Below are 16,052 nucleotides of genomic sequence, written 5' to 3' on the forward strand. Positions count from 1 at the left end.
CTCTATTCGGCTTTTCTTCCCGACTGCCAAACAGAGCATCAGGAGCTACTGTCTATGCGGTACTATTATTTACACTTTCTTTACTTACCTCGAAGCTTGTCAAAAGGCTAGTACAAGCTTCAGTCAGTCCGTTTTTTGTGGACTGAACCTTCTGGACCACCGCACTCATAATAGCGCGGTGCTCCTCGTCGATGGAGGCGCCTTGGAGCGCCTCCAGCATATTGTCCGGTGCCTCCGGTTGGACGGAGGCCGCCGGCACGGTGGACTTGCTCCTCTTGGAAGGAGGTCCCCCGCCGGACTCTGGAACCTTTGAAGGTTCCGGAGCGGTGTCCGGCCTAGAGCCGGACTTGGAGCCCTGGGGGGTTTCATCCCCCTTACTCCTGGAGTCCAGGAGGTCGCCTCGCGGCGCCTCCAGGATCACCTCCTCCCGGATTGGAACCTGTTGGGACAACACTTCGGTGTCGTCTGTAGGGCGGGGGGAGGAAGCCGTCGGAAGTGAGTTCACGTCCGACGAGTCTAGTGAGCCGCTCGACGACGTTTCGAGCCGGTCTTTGGGTGGGCTGCATAAACACATTCGACATAAGGGAAAGCTGTGCAATAAACAAATACTATGAATTACTTTGGTATCCGGATGCTTACGATTTCGCCAGGGGCTTGGCCCTGGGTGCCCACTCCTCTCTGCCGTCGTCGGCATCGGTGGAGTAATCCGGAGAAAGAGTTTTCCCCTTCTTGGACCCTTCGGCCTCCCTAGTTGGGGTGGCCTTCCTTTTCTTCCCTTCCCCTGCTGGAGGGGGAGGGGTCTCTTCTTCCTCCTCCTTGTCTTCTTGGGGGGAGTGCGTCTTGGATTCGTCGGATGGTGAATCCGACACCTCCAGGCGCCGGGCACTCTTTCGAGTCCCCGCGACCTTTTTTGCGGCCTTCTTCTCTGGCACCACATAGGGTGCCGGAACCAGCAGCTTCGCCAAGTGAGCGTCCGCTGGGCCTTCGAGCAAAGGAGCCGAACAGTTGATCTATCCGGACGTCACCTGCCAATCCTATCAAAGGTAAGGGAGTTTAGATCCTGCACAGAGTCAAACTATGGAAAACTGATACCCTGTAAAAGAAAAAAAACAGCTTACTGCGAGCGCGTGACGCTACACGCTGAATCCGCGATCCTCGGTAGCAGATGCGGGAGGCTCGGCGCCCTTGAAAAGCATCCTCCAGGCATCTTCGTACGTCGTGTAAAAGAGCTTGTTTAGAGTTTGATGCTGCACCGGGTCGAACTCCCACAGATTGAAGGCCCGTCGTTGACACAGGAGGATCAGGCGGATGAGCATAACCTGGACTTCGTTGACAAGCTTGAGCTTCTTCTTCACCAGGGTTTGGATGCATGTTTGGAGTTCGGTCAGCTCTCCTTTTTTTACCCCAAGACAGGCCTGTCTCCTTCCAGGTGGTGAGCCGCATAGGGGGGCCAGATCGAAACTCAGGGGGTGTGACCCATTCGGCGTCGCGCGGCTCAGTGACGTAAAACCACCATGATTGCCACCCCTTCAGGGTCTCCACAAAGGAGCCCTCGAGCCACAGGACGTTGGCCTTCTTGCCAACCATGGCACCGCCGCACTCCACCTGGCTGCCGCGCACCACCTTTGGCTTGACGTTGAAAGTCTTAAGCCATAGGCCGAAATGGGGGCGGATGCAGAGGAACACCTCGCACACGACGATGAACGCCGAGATGTTCAGGACGAAGTTCAGGGCCAGATCATGGAAATCCAGGTCGTAGTAGAACATGAGCCCCCGGACAAATGGATGCAGAGGGAAGCCCAGTCCGCGGAGGAAATGGGGGAGGAATACCACCCTCTCATGGGGCCTAGGAGTGGGGATGAGCTGCCCCTTTTCGGGAAGCTGGTGCGCGATGTCGCTAGAAAGATATCCAACCTTCCTTAGCTTTTTGATGTGTCCCTCCGTGACGGAGGAGACCATCCACTTGCCTCCCACTCCGGACATGACTGGAGAAGGTTGAGGTGGTAGTGCGGACTTGGGCGCTGGAGCTCGGGTGCGCAAGAATGGATAGGCAAAGGAGGAAGAAGGTGTGGGTAAAAAGGTGGATCCTTATCCCCTTATATGGGTGGACGCGACTACGTGTCCCCACCAGCCTGGTAAAACTCGCTTATCTCCAAGCGCTGTAATCAATGGCGCAGTTGGGTTACCCACGCCCGTATTGATGAGAATCCCGGAATAAGTGGACACGATCTCTGCTTTAACAAGACGTGCCAAGGAAACCTCCTCGCATAACGCGCTAAGATGGGATAGTAAAACGGTTCGAATAAAAGCTTGGCCGTGGTGTGATGTCACACTATGAAGTACGTCAGCAGATTAGATTTGTGTAAATATTATTCTCTCTATGGCAATATGTGGAAACTTATTTTGCAGAGCCGGACACTATCTTTGTGTTCAAAATCTTCTATGAAGTACTTGGAGGAGGAACCCACCTTGCAATGCCGAAGACAATTTGCGCGCCGGACTCGTCGTCATTGAAGCCTGGTTCAGGGGCTACTGAGGGAGTCCTGGATTAGGGGGTGTTCGGATAGCTAAACTATACCTTCAGCCGGACTCCTGGATTATGAAGATACAAGATTGAAGACTCAGTCCCGTGTCCGGAAGGGACTTTCCTTGGCATGGAAGGCAAGCTTGGCGATACGGATATTCAGATCTCCTACCATTGTAACCGACTCTATGTAACCCTAACCCTCTCCGGTGTCTATATAAACCAGAGGGTTTTAGTCCGTAGGATAACATACACATCAACAATCATACCATAGGCTAACTTCTAGGGTTTAGCCTCTCTGATCTCGTGGTAGATCTACTCTTGTACTACCCATATCATCAATATTAATCAAGCAGGACGTAGGGTTTTACCTCCATCGAGAGGGCCCGAACCTGGGAAGAACTTCGTGTCCCTTGCCTCCTGTTACCATCTGGCCTAGACGCACAGTTCGGGACCCCCTACCAGAGATCCGCCAGTTTTGACACCGACACCCATCAATATTATCGGCCAAGAGATCCTTAACCATATCAATACTAGGTTCAACTTTAATTTGCCCAGAGGGTGTAGGTGTTCTAGTATTACTCTTACGAACTACAGTTGAAGCTTTAGCATGATCCTTTATTCTCACAAGGAAAGGTGGGTTCTCAATATAAGAAGTAGGAACAACAGGATCAACATTATAAGTGATAGTCTTTTCTTCAACTTTAATAGGTGCAACTACTTTTAGTTCAATGGGAGGATTATATTTAAACCACTTCTCCTTAGGAAGATCAACATGAGTAGCAAAGGATTCACAGAAAGAAGCTACTATCTCATAGTCAAGTCCGTATTTAGTGCTAAATTCATGGAAAACATCGGTATCCATAAAAGATTTAACACAATCAAACTTGGGTGTTATACCTGACTCCTTACCTTCGCCGTGATCCCAATCTTCAGAGTTGCGTTTAATTCTTTCCAATAAATCCCATTTGAATTCCATAGCCTTCATTATAAAAGACCCGGTACAAGAAGTATCGAGGATGGAGCGATTATTGAGAGAAAGCCGAGCATAAAACATTTGAATAATAATTTCTCTTGAGAGCTCATGGTTGGGGCATGAATATAACATTGACTTAAGCCTCCCCCAAGCTTGAGCGATGCTTTCTCCTTCGTGACGCCAAAATTATATATATAATTACGATCACGGTGAACAAGATGCATAGGATGAAACTTCTGATGAAATTCCAATTTCAATCGGTTGTAGTTCCATGATCCCATATCATCACATAGCCTAAACCATGTCAATGCATTTCCCTTCAAAGATAAAGGGAAGACCTTCTTCTTGATAACATCCTCGGGCATACCTGCAAGCTTAAATAATCCACAAACTTCATCCACATAGATTAGGTGCAAATCGGGGTGTACTGTTCCATCACCAATGAACGGATTAGCTAGCAGTTTCTCTATCATACCCGAAGGAATTTCAAAGTAAACATTTTAAGTAGGTTCAATAGGTTGAGGAGCAACCCTTTGCTCTACTGGTCGGGGTGAAGATACCCCGAACAAGCCCCTCAAAGGATTATGTTCCATAGTAACCAGCGACAGTGAATTTCAGGACACTATATAAATTTTTTCCTTACCAAATTCCACCAACCAAAGGAGCTTCACTCCCCGACAACGGTGCAAAAAAAGAGTCTTGATGACCCACAAGTATAGGTGATCTATGATAGTCCTTTTGATAAGTAATAGTGTCGAACCCAACAAGGAGCAGAAGTAAATAATAAGCAGTTTTCAGTAAGGTATTCTCTGCAAGCACTGAAATTATCGGTAACAGATAGTTTTGTGATAAGGTAATTTGTAACAGGTAACAAGTAATAAAAGTAAATAAGGTGCAGCAAGATGGCCCAATCCTTTTTGTAGCAAAGGACAAGCCTGGGCAAACTCTTATATAAAGGAAAACGCTCCCGAGCACACATTGGAATTATCGTCAAGCTAGTTTTCATCACGCTCATATGATTCGTGTTCGGTACTTTGATAATTTGATATGTGGGTGGACCAGTGCTTGGGTACTATCCTTCCTTGGACAAGCATCCCACTTATGATTAACCCCTCTTGCAAGCATCTGCAACTACAAAAGAAGTATTAAGGTAAACCTAACCATAGCTTGAAACATATGGATCCAAATCAGCCCCTTACTAAGCAACTCATAAACTAGGGTTTAAGATTCTGTCACTCTAGCAACCCATCATCTACTTATTACTTCCCAATGCCTTCCCCTAGTCCTAAACAATGGTGAAGTGTCATGTAGTCGACGTTCACATGACACCACTAGAGGAAAGACAACATACATCTCATCAAAATATCGAACGAATACCAAATTCACATGACTACTTATAGCAAGAATTCTCCCATGTCCTCAGGAACAAACGTAACTACTCACAAATCATATTCATGTTCATAATCAGAGGGGTATTAATATGCATAAAGATCTAAACATATGATCTTCCACCGAATAAACCAACTAGCATCAACTACAAGGAGTAATCAACACTACTAGCAACCCGCAGTTACCAATCTGAGGCTCTGGGACAAAGATTGGAGACAAGAGATGAACTAGGGTTTGAGATGAGATGGTGCTGGTGAAGATGTTGATGGAGATTGACCCCCTCCCGATGAGAGGATCGATGGTGATGACGATGGTGATGATTTCCCCGTCCCGGAGGTAAGTTTCCCCGAGAGAACAGCTCCGCCAGAGGCCTAGATTGGTTCCGCCAAGGTTCCGCCTCGTGGAGGCAGAGTTTCGTCCCGTGAGCTTGCTTATTATTTTTTTCTAGACAAAAGATCTCATATAGCAGAAGATGGGCACCGAAGGGCTTCCAGGGGGGCCACAAGGCAGGGGGCGCCCAGGGGGGTAGGGCGCGCCCCCACCCTCGTGGATGGTGGGTGGCCCCCCTCTGGTACTTCCTTCCCCCAATATTTTTCATATATTCTGAAACGTGCTCCCGTGAAGTTTCAGGACTTTTGGAGTTGTGCAGAATAGGTCCCTAATATTTGCTCCTTTTCCAGCCCAGAATTCCAGCTGCCGGCATTCTCCCTCTTCATGTAAACCTTGTAAAATAAGAGAGAATAGGCATAAGTATTGTGAAATAATGTGTAATAACAACCCATAATGCAATAAATATCGATATAAAAGCATGACGCAAAATGGACGTATCAGGCATCATCCACGAACTGGTACATGCTGGACCGACGGGCTACTTTCTCTGCTTCTTCCGGCTCCTCAGGGAGCTCTCCTGTTTGGAGGAAACGGAAGGTGGGCTATGCCCACGCAGGATCCTGGGGCTCGACGGCAAGGACTAAAGGCTCATCTTCGGCTGTAAGGGCAGCTGCTTCTATGGCTAGGGCATGAGGCCCTGCCAAGGGTTGCTGCCCTCTAGGAAGTTTGGGACTCCCAGCAATGTCCTTGCCGACGGCTCCTGGGAGCTCAGCAGGAAAGTACTTGTCTGGGCCCGCCTTCCTTCGTTTGTTCTGTCCTGCTGATGGCTCAACGGATGGGTGAGTGAGCTGAAGCACAAAGGTACCTGGTTCCACAGGTAACTTGAGGGCAGCACGCTTTGACAGGTCGTTGGCAATGCCGTTCTCCGCTCAGGGAACATGCTCTTCTTGCAATCCGTCAAAGCGCTCTTCCAACTTCCTCACTTCATCCACATAGGCCTCCATCAACAGGCTCTGGTAGTCCTTGTTTACTTGCTTGATGACGAGTTGTGAATCACCTCTGACGATGAGCTTTCTGATTCCAAGGTCTGCCGCGATCCTGAGACCGGCCAACAACCCCTCGTACTCCTTTGTGTTGTTCGTCGATTTTTCTGGGGAAAGTGCATCTGGATTACGTACTTGAGGCACTCTCCCATGGGAGAGACAAGCAATACGCCGGCACCAGCACCTTGGAGTGAGAAAGCTCCATCAAAGTACATAATCCACTCACTTCTCGTCTCCTTGCCGGGAAGGGTGGTCTCTTGAATCTCTTTGTCGGGCATTGCAGTCCATTCTGCTATGAACTCTGCCAGGGCTTGGCTCTTGATTGTTGAAGTACATTCAAACTTGAGGCCAAAGCTCGACAGCTCCAATGCCCACTCCACAATCCTCCCAGTCGCATCTGGGTTGTGCAAGATTCGTTGCAACGGGAGGTGCGTGAAGACGGTGATTTCATGTGCTTGGAAATAGTGGCGCCGTTTTCTCGAGGCCATGAGGAGGCTGAAAAGTAACTTGTGCATGCCATAATATCTTGACCTAGCCCCTTGCAAGAGGGAACTGACAAAATAGACTGGGTGATGCACCATCTTCTTCTTCTGTCCTACTTTGCTCATCTCCTCAGACTCCGCCTTGCCGGGATCGGGTCTCGCCGGGGGTTCTGTCTTGCCAGTGTCAGACCCTGCCGAGGATGGCCCCAGCCTGCCACCCGATGGCTCTGCTACTACTCCTGCCTCTTCCTCAAGTTCCCTTTGCGCCACCAGCATGGCACTGACCACTTGATTCGTGGCTGACAAGTATAGCATCAACGGCTCTTGCGGCTTAGGGGCGACTAGTATCGGCGTGGAGGAGAGATACCTCTTCAAATCTTGTAGTGCGGCCTCTGCCTCCGGAGTCCACTTTACTGGACCCTCCCTTTTCAAAACTTTTAAAAAGGGGAGGGCGCGCTCAGCAAATTTGGAGATGAATCTACTCAGGGCGGCAACACAGCCGGCGAGCCTACGAACGTATTTGACCCGCTTCGGTGCCCCAATCTGCTCGATCGCCTTGATTTTGTCAGGATTTGCTTCAATTCCGCGCTAAGACACAAAGAACCCAAGAAGTTTTCCGGACGGTACACCAAACATGCACTTCTCTGGGTTGATCTTGAGGTTGATCTTACGCAAATTTGCAAATGTTTCTTCTAGGTCTTGTACGAGCGTGGCCCTGTCCTTGGTGTTGACCACTATATCATCCATATAGGCTTCCATATTTCTATGTAGTTGGGGCTCAAAACCAATTTGGATCGCTCGGGCAAATGTTGAACCGGTGCTCTTCAACCCGAAAGGCATCCGTACAAAACAGTACGTACCACATGGGTTGATGAATGCGGTCTTCTCTTCATCTTCTTTCATCATGAAGATCTGGTGGTATCCTGAATAGGTGTCGAGGAATGACAGCAGGTCCCACCCGGGAGTGGAGTCTACAATCTGGTCGATGCGTGGCAAAGGGAAATGATCCTTGAGACAAGCTTTATTGATATTTGTGTAATCAATACATAGCCTCCACTTCCTATTCGCCTTATGCACCACCACCGGATCGGCCAACCACGTGGGTTGGAGTACTCCTCTAACTAGGCCTGCCGCCTCCAATTTCCTGATATCTTCTACGATGAACTCTTGTCGCTCCAAAGCTTGATTCCTAACCCTTTGCTTGACGGGCCACGCATGAGGACATACAGCAAGATGGTGCTCAATCACATCCCTGGGAACACCGGGGATGTCGGATGCTTGCCATGCAAACACATCGACATTCGCCCACAGGAAGGCGACGAGCACGCTTTCCTATTTGCTGTTGAGGGCGGAGCTTATGGTGAAAGCCCCGCCCATGCCGTCCTCCTTGACGGACACCTTCTTGGTCTCTAGTGGTGCAGCTTTGTACTTCTTTCTCTTGTCGGCAGAGCTCTCTATCACGTTCTTAATGGGAGCATGGCACTCCGAAGAGGTTCGCTTGCCAGAGTGGGTGCAAGAGGTCTCGCCGGAAGAGGTCTTGCCGGAAGGGGTCTTGCCGGCCTTCTTCCCTGGAGCTTCAGCGGCAGGGGCAAGTGTCTTCACGATAGTTGCTGCAACTGCCTCTCGGTAAAGTTGATCGGCGCAGATGAACGCATCTTTCTTGTCGGAGGGGACGGTGATAATGCTCGGAGGCCCTGGCATCTTTAACGTGTTGTAGGCATAGTGGGCCGCCGCCATGAACTTGGCTAGCACTGGGCGGCCAAGGATCCCATTGTATGGCAAGGGGATCTCAGCGACATTGAAGTCGATCTTCTTTGTCCTATAGTTCAGCTCGCCTCCAAATGTAACGGGCAGCATGATTTTACCTTTAGGCTGGCTCCTTCCCGAGTTGACCCCTTGAAATGTGCCTGTCTCTTCGAGGTCTTCATCAGGAATCTGTAGCTTGTTGATCACAGCGGGCGAGATCAAATTCAGACCGTCCCCACCGTCAACCAGCACTTTCGTCACCTTGAGGTTGCGTATTGTTGGCGAGACCAACAATGGCAAACACCCAACCGCAGTTGTGCGATCAGGGTGATCCTCAATGTCGGAAACGATGGGCGTGCGGGACCACTTCAGGGGATTCTGGGCATCAAAAGACAGCTTTGCCGCAACGACCTCATGCGCCCACTGCTTCAGATGGCGGTGTGAGGTGTGCAACGAGGCACCACCGTCAATGCACATGGCCTCTATAGCCTTCTGGAACTCGTGCTCGCCGGACTCGTCGTCCTCGTCATGATCATCATCCTCCTCTTTCTTGTCGCGGCCCCGAGCGGGCCTCTCTTGTTGGTTATCTTTGCCGCGGCGACCCCCTTGGCCACCATGCTTCTTGTCGGATCCCTCAGCACCATCCCGACCTTTCTCCTTGTCTTGCCTTTCCTATTCAGCCTTCTGCTTTTCAACAAGCAGCTCAACTTGTCGGCAGTTCTGGAGGTCATGGCCCTTGGTGCGGTGGATCTTGTAATACTGCTTGTCAGAGCCTCCTGGCTTGCCGGCAGCCGCCAAGGCCAAGCAGGCCGTGCACTCGGCAACCTCCTTGTCGGGGTCGTCAGCCTTGGCCTTTTTGGCGGCGCCGAGCTCGCCGGATCCCTAAACGGCAAGCACAGTCTTGCCCTTGCGCTTCCTGTTGCGGCGTCGGCCCTTCTTCGTTGGAGCGGCGGTGTCTTCGTTTGTGGAGTCAGTTTCCGCACCGGCGTCCTTGCTGGGATACTTCCTCCCCTCTTCAGCTCGAGCACATCTATCGTCCAGAACAAAAAGTTCGGCCACATCCTTGACCTTGTTCATCGCCAAGTCCTCGCGCATCTTGCGATTGCGCACATTCTGATGGAACGCGCTGATAACTGTGGCGGGATGAACATCTGGGATGTTGTACTGCACTCGGCTGAACCTTTGTATGTACTTACGCAGGTTTTCTCCTTTTCCCTGGGGGATGATGTGCAAATTGCTTTCTTGTCCATGAGCTTGGTGGCCTCCAGTGAAGGCGCCAACAAACTCATGACACAAATCCGACCAAGAAGAAATGGAATCCACTGGCAAGTGCATCAACCACAACATGACGTTGGGTTTGAGTGCCAACGGGAAGTAATTGGCAAGCACCTTGTCGTCATGGGCTCGAGCAACTTGTATCGTGATGGTGTAGATGCTGAGGAACTCCAACGGGTGGGTCTTGCCATTGTACTTCTCGCCAATATCGGGCTTGAATATGCGGTGGGAGGGCCACTGGAACTGCCACAACTCTCGAGTAAAAGCTAGACCACCCACCTTGTAAGGCAGGTCATCGGGGCCCCCCGGCGCCAGGTGGTCCATAGGAGGCCCAGCACGCCGATCTGACTGATGGCGCATCTCCCGTCGTTGTTCGATGGTAGTTCGAGCGTCTTCCTGGGCTCGTTCCCGAAGGACTTGACGTTGGTCGCGGCGGCTTTGCGGTTCGGACGACGCGGTGGAAACGTTTTCACCGACGTCGAGTCGATGGGCAGGTGGCAGTTTTTGCTGTCGCGGTGGGGGAGAGTGCACTGTGGTCGCAGCATCTCTGCCCCCCCCACCGCCAGCATGCACCGGCTCGTCAGGATGTCGGTGCGAGGGTCCCGCTGGGAGTGGCTCGTCTTTGTTGGCAAAGCTGACAAGGCTTCGGATGGTGGCTCTCCACTCGTCGAGCTTCTCCACAATGGGGGGGGGGGAGTCGAGGAGCAGCTGCACGCGCGCCAGCGCTTCTGCTCGTGTAGGTGGCGATGAGATCTGCATAGACCGTGATGCGCTCCGACTTCTAACCAGGTTAGAAGGGGCTCGGTCACGGTCTCGCGGTCGCGCACCGCCTGCACCGGCGTCTGAGCGTGCACGTCGGCCGAGTTCATCCTACGAGTGGCGCATAGGGATCATTCCATGGTGGTGCCCGGGGGCTCCGGCATCGCGGTGTTGCTCATCGTGCATGGCCTGGGAAGAGCGCAGTGCGACCGCCAGCTGGGGTGCCGTAGAGGCTGCTGCGCCGCCTGTGGGCAGCACGGCCCCGCCCCCGGACCCAGCGACGCACGGCTCGTTGTCTCGGATTCGGATGACGCCGCTCGCCTGGCTTCGATCGCCAGAATGTCGTGGACGCTCGCGGGCCACGTCTTTGGCCCCATCCATGGGTACCCGGTCGTCTGCTCACGCTGGCGCGGACGGGCCGGCACCAGACGAACCGATCGCCGTGTTCCCCTTTCCCTTGGGGGCCATGGTAATGATGAAGTCAGTGTGCTAACCTTCAAACCGGATTTTCACAACCGTGCACCCCCTACCTAGCGCACCAGAGATGTCGGGGAAACGACACCTATGGGATCACTGGGATCCCTTTTTGGTACGGTTGGCAGGTGCGAGGTTGTGCAAAGAGCGGGTCTAGAAGCCAGCACGAGGATCGTTTACCCAGGTTCGGGCCGTGAGGATGCGTAATACCCTAGTCCTGCTTTGGTGTATATTTGAGTGTTCTTCAGTTCTTGAACTAGCTATGATGTGTGCGTCGTACAAAAAATCTGAATCCCCTCTCAGTACGTCGCGGGCCTCCTTTTATAGTCAAAAGGGGCTGCCACAGTGGCACACAGGAGGTGGAAAGGCATAAAGTAATCGAGTCTATCTCATGGCACCATAGGACAAACTTTAATGCGCTGCTGACGTGCCCTTCTTGCTTTATCGGGGACGGCAAGGAAGCTCGTCCCAGCTGTCGACGCCTCGCCTGGCTTTGACGCACGTCCGAACTGACGAGGCGTGTAGTGCCACGTTGGCTGGCTGCTGAGTTGGTGCGGTAGCTGAATCTTCACGAAGATCTGCATGCCACCACGCAGGTGCTTGTCAATTCGTCCTAGAGGCCGCACATCGCCACGCAGGTGCCTGCCCAGCTGGTGGGCTGGTAGCTGCATGGGAATGGCGGTGGAGTCTTGGCAGACATGGGCCTGGCTGCAGCCCCGCGGATGTTTTCGGCAAGAGTCTTGCCGGGGCCCCGACAAAGGTCTTTCCACAGCATCTTGGTCGTCCCCGGCAAGGGTCTTGCCCGGGGTCTCGTGGTTATCCTTGGCAAGGATCTTGCTGAGGATCGTTGTCTTCTGGTCATCATGTAGTCTTGTGTGCTTCTGGTTTCCATAAAGATCTTCATGCCACCATGCAAGCACTTCCCGAGACTTGGTTTCAATGCTGTCGATGGCGTCGGAACTCACAGGCTCAAGGGTGGTTGCGATGTTGGTGTTGGGAAAGCTGCCCCGGCAAGGTTCTTGCCGGGGCTGCAGAGGCCCCCGGCAAGAACCTTGCCGGGGGAGTACACCTTGCCCCTCTGCTCTTCATGTTTCTGGTTTGGCACTGTTCTGGTTGTCTTGTGGCTTTGCTTCCTTTCTCTGCCCCGCTAGGTGTGGCCGCAGGCACGGCTCCAACTACTGGCACACAAGTAAAGGGGTACAAAATAGGACCCCTCCTTTTGTGCACCAACACACGTTCCACGAGTCGGGCTGGGAGGAAGAGATGCTGGAGGCCGAGGCCTTCTACGAGCCACCCAGGAGCCTCGTCGACCCCGCCGGCGAAAACCAACCCAGGGTACCGCTAATATCTTAGGAGCAGGCTTATGCTAACCATGGGCCGCAGGTGGACCGAGCTACGGTGGTTGACGGTGATCCCAGCGCTGTAGCCCCACTCCATTCAGGAGCGACACACTGGGGGCTGCACGGAAGGGGTCCGGAGCAAGGCCCTCCCTCATGTCACGCGGGGCAAGGCGTCACAAGGAGGTAGGTCCTCTGCCGGGGAGGCGCCGGCGAGCCCTCCCCCTGGCAGATGGCCTGTGGTCGCCGAGGGCGCCGCTGGCGTCCCATTTGCCCCTTGGCCTCGTCCTGGTTTCCGAACGCTCCAACGGGGGTCAAGGGTGGCACAAGGCGGGGCCCTCGTCTGGTGATATCAAGCAAGGCTCGCGCCTATGAAGGTCTCCGCCTGTGACACTCTCATGTAATAATAAGTGGGGATGTACACGCCCCGGAGTCTCAGGAGTGCCGCCCTTGGGCCTCAGGGGGCCCCGCCCACGTCCTAGTGGAAGCACCATGCCCAGCGCTGGCCGTCGACACTGTCCCACAATGATTAAGCTCACGGCCAGCAAAGGCACTAGGCTCCGTGCTGGTGGGAAGACAAGAAGACTAGCTAGGTGCCGGATGCAGCCTTTTTGCTTTCAACCCCTTTCTCTGTAGCTCGGTTTACCGCCTTTTGGATTTGAATTCGCAGTCGTATTTTCATTAGCAAAGCATGGGGGCATCTTTTCTCGTTCGTGTTGGTTTATTGAGTTTTCCGGCTCTGCGCCTTGTTTGAGACTGGCGCCTACTGCCCCTTCCTCATGAGCTCTCCACGGGCGGTGGTTGGGCGTGGTATGCTTGCGCATCTCAACGTGGTCTAACGCCCGTCTCTCAGGGCCCTCTCAGGTGAACAAGCGAGCTTCACAGAAGCCCGAAACCTCACAAGTCCGCGGAGGACTCCCCTCGGGAGAACCGCACATTGACAACTACAAGGCTAGTGTGGGGCCCGCCTAGACTGAGGTAAGTTACTATGGTGAGCACGGGGAAGAACTTGAGAACTCGCTAAATGTGACAGCCTGGTTTTTACCCTCTTTTCTTTGCCTGATTTTAGTTGGTTTGAATTTGAAATTTGGAGTTTTGAATCTTTTCATATGGACTTAAACACTTGGGTACCCCTTGGCTTTCACCCAAGTGTCCCATTTCCCTCTCTAACCATCATTCCCACTCTGGTTCACCTCAAAATAATAATTGGAATATTTTTCTTAAATGAAAAATATTCATTTCCCTCTCTTAAACCCTAGTCAGCTCAATGTGCTCCAAAGCAACCCCAATTTTTCTTGCCCAAAAATATCTGACAAAAATCACAAATATTATTTGAACCATAGGGCACCTTCATGAGCAAAAATATTGCATAACTTTTTGGAATATTTTTGCTACAGAAAACATTTTCTATTCTGGACAGAAATGGGGGTTTCTACAGAAACTACAATTTTACTTGCTCCATTGTGGCTGATTTTTCTTGTGCATCATCACCTTAGTAGGTGATTGCTAACCTACAAAGCCCAGCCCTCAACTCCCAGCCATTTGACCACAATAATCTCTCAAACTTATTGATCCGAAACTTACTAGGCGGTTGAAATCTATCCTACTGCGTCTGGATCCAAACCAAAGCGTGGTAATCTTCAAAACTACCACGAACAACAAGCCAGACATGAAATTTGGACTTAGGTCAGCCTAAGGGCAGAGTTCATGCGGTGACCACGCGTGTACACGATGCCAACCTGCGTGCCGATGCACTCTGGGTCGCGCCCGAGCCTCTGTTGCTCGCGTGCTCGCTTCCCTGACTGCCTACCCTTGCCAAACTTTGCCACAATATTCATCCAAGCCCTCTTAACTCCCTCCTGGCGCTCGCCGACACCGGAGCTCGCCGCAGCGAGCGCGGGTGCGGTCCGGCCAATGTAACAGTGCAGTGCGCACTGTGCTCGTCGTCACCCCAATGCCCCTGTGCTCGTCCCCGTTCGCCCACAGTCCCCGCGTGAGCTGCGTCTCCTTCTCCCCCTCTCACTGACGTCGTTCGTCGCCGGGCGCCGTGTCCAGGTGTCCACCGGCGGAGCCTGAACCCCCCTCGATGCTCGGCTATAAATGGAGCCCTCCCCAGCCACCTCGAGCACCATCCATGACTCCCACACACTCCACAACATCATAGATAGCCCTAGCCCGGCCGGGCACGCCACGGGCCGCCGTCCCCGAGCTCGAGCTCGCCGGCAATCCCCTCGGGTCGTCTCCGTAGCTCTGGCCCCTCCCAGGCCTGGGCAACCCTTCCAGGGCCTCCGCCGCTCTCCAGTGGTGCTATTCCGCCCGGTTGGAGCCCCTGGAGTCGCCTCTATTCGCCGTCGTCTTCGTCTCCGGCGACCTCCGCTCTCTGCCTCTGCTAGAGAGGTTGATTCCTGCGCCGACCGACCACCCCTAGCTACTCTACGGGTACAGGCAGGTGCGCCTTCGTCTCCTCTCTCGATCCCTCCCTCTCGTTTTGGCCAAGAAGCCCTCGTCGCCGGCGTGTGCTTCGGCGACACCGCGCCGTCCTCTATTTCTTTCCCCCACTCCCCCTCACCGGACTAGCGGGCCCTGCTAGTCAGCCACTCAGTACACGCGCGAAGCGGTACGAGTAGTGGCGCCCCGAGGCTTTACGCCTTCGACGTCACCCCCTTCAGTATGTTTTTAATTAAATTCAAATTTCATATTTTTCCAGAGAGCTTCAAACAGCCAAAACTCTTTAACCATAAGTCCAAATGAATTGATTCTTTTTGCAGTGTGTTCTTTGTAACGAAATCTAGCAGCTCACCTAAAATGGGATTTTCCCCCGCTGTCTAGATTTTCTGGTGAATTTCAGAAGGGTTCTTGATGTTTTATTTTTGTGTTTATAATTATTTTTAGAGGGTGAGGCTTGTCTTGAGGATCACCAGGAGGCTTGTGAACCTCATCTGCACTAAGGCAAGCCACATCAACATTTTCATGGTGCCATTACAATATTTGTGATTTTCCTACTTGAATGAATGATTTAATCCATGCATTTAGATCACTATTATGTTATTTATATTCTGTTAGTTGCTTGTTTAAGTTAATATGCTTGATTTAGAGAAATTTTAAAGCCAACTAAGTTGGTAAAGAAACTAGAATTAAATTTTGTTATGAAAGAGTAATATAGTTATGGATATAAGTAATTATATGGAGTTATTTTCTTGCATAAGAAAAATGATAAATTTGCTAGAAAAGATTCTGTTTAAAGTAAGGTTTAATCCTAACCAGAGAAGTGTCATGAGTTGTTGATGTTTATGCTTGGTGTGGAGATAGTTGACTTAGTCATTTCCGTTGATATGTGATGCATATGTTAGTGTTGCATTTCATGGGATATTATGACACCAGTTATTTTCACTTTAAATTGAACCTAATAATAACTCAACTTGAATATATTGTTGACCGGGTCTTGGTGCCACTTAATCGAGTTTTTCCCAGTGCAACCACACTTGCCTTTATGGGAAGGCCTTTATTCGGTCTGTTGTCATGCCTCTGGCTGGTGCCTCCAACGAGGGAAGGTTATGGCCATGCGGTACCCTAGCCTGGTAAGCAGACATAACCTTGTGTGCCCGTTATTGAGATTTTTGGTACCGTGTCCCCGTGTGGGACAGTTTATGTTTTGGCCACGACGGTGGTCGTTGTGTCTTTGGTAGACACGAGGCCACCCAGGACTAGCCCAGAGGG

The sequence above is a fragment of the Triticum dicoccoides genome, chromosome 6A, assembly GCF_002162155.2.
Source record: "Triticum dicoccoides isolate Atlit2015 ecotype Zavitan chromosome 6A, WEW_v2.0, whole genome shotgun sequence".
Lineage (NCBI taxonomy): Eukaryota > Viridiplantae > Streptophyta > Magnoliopsida > Poales > Poaceae > Triticum > Triticum dicoccoides.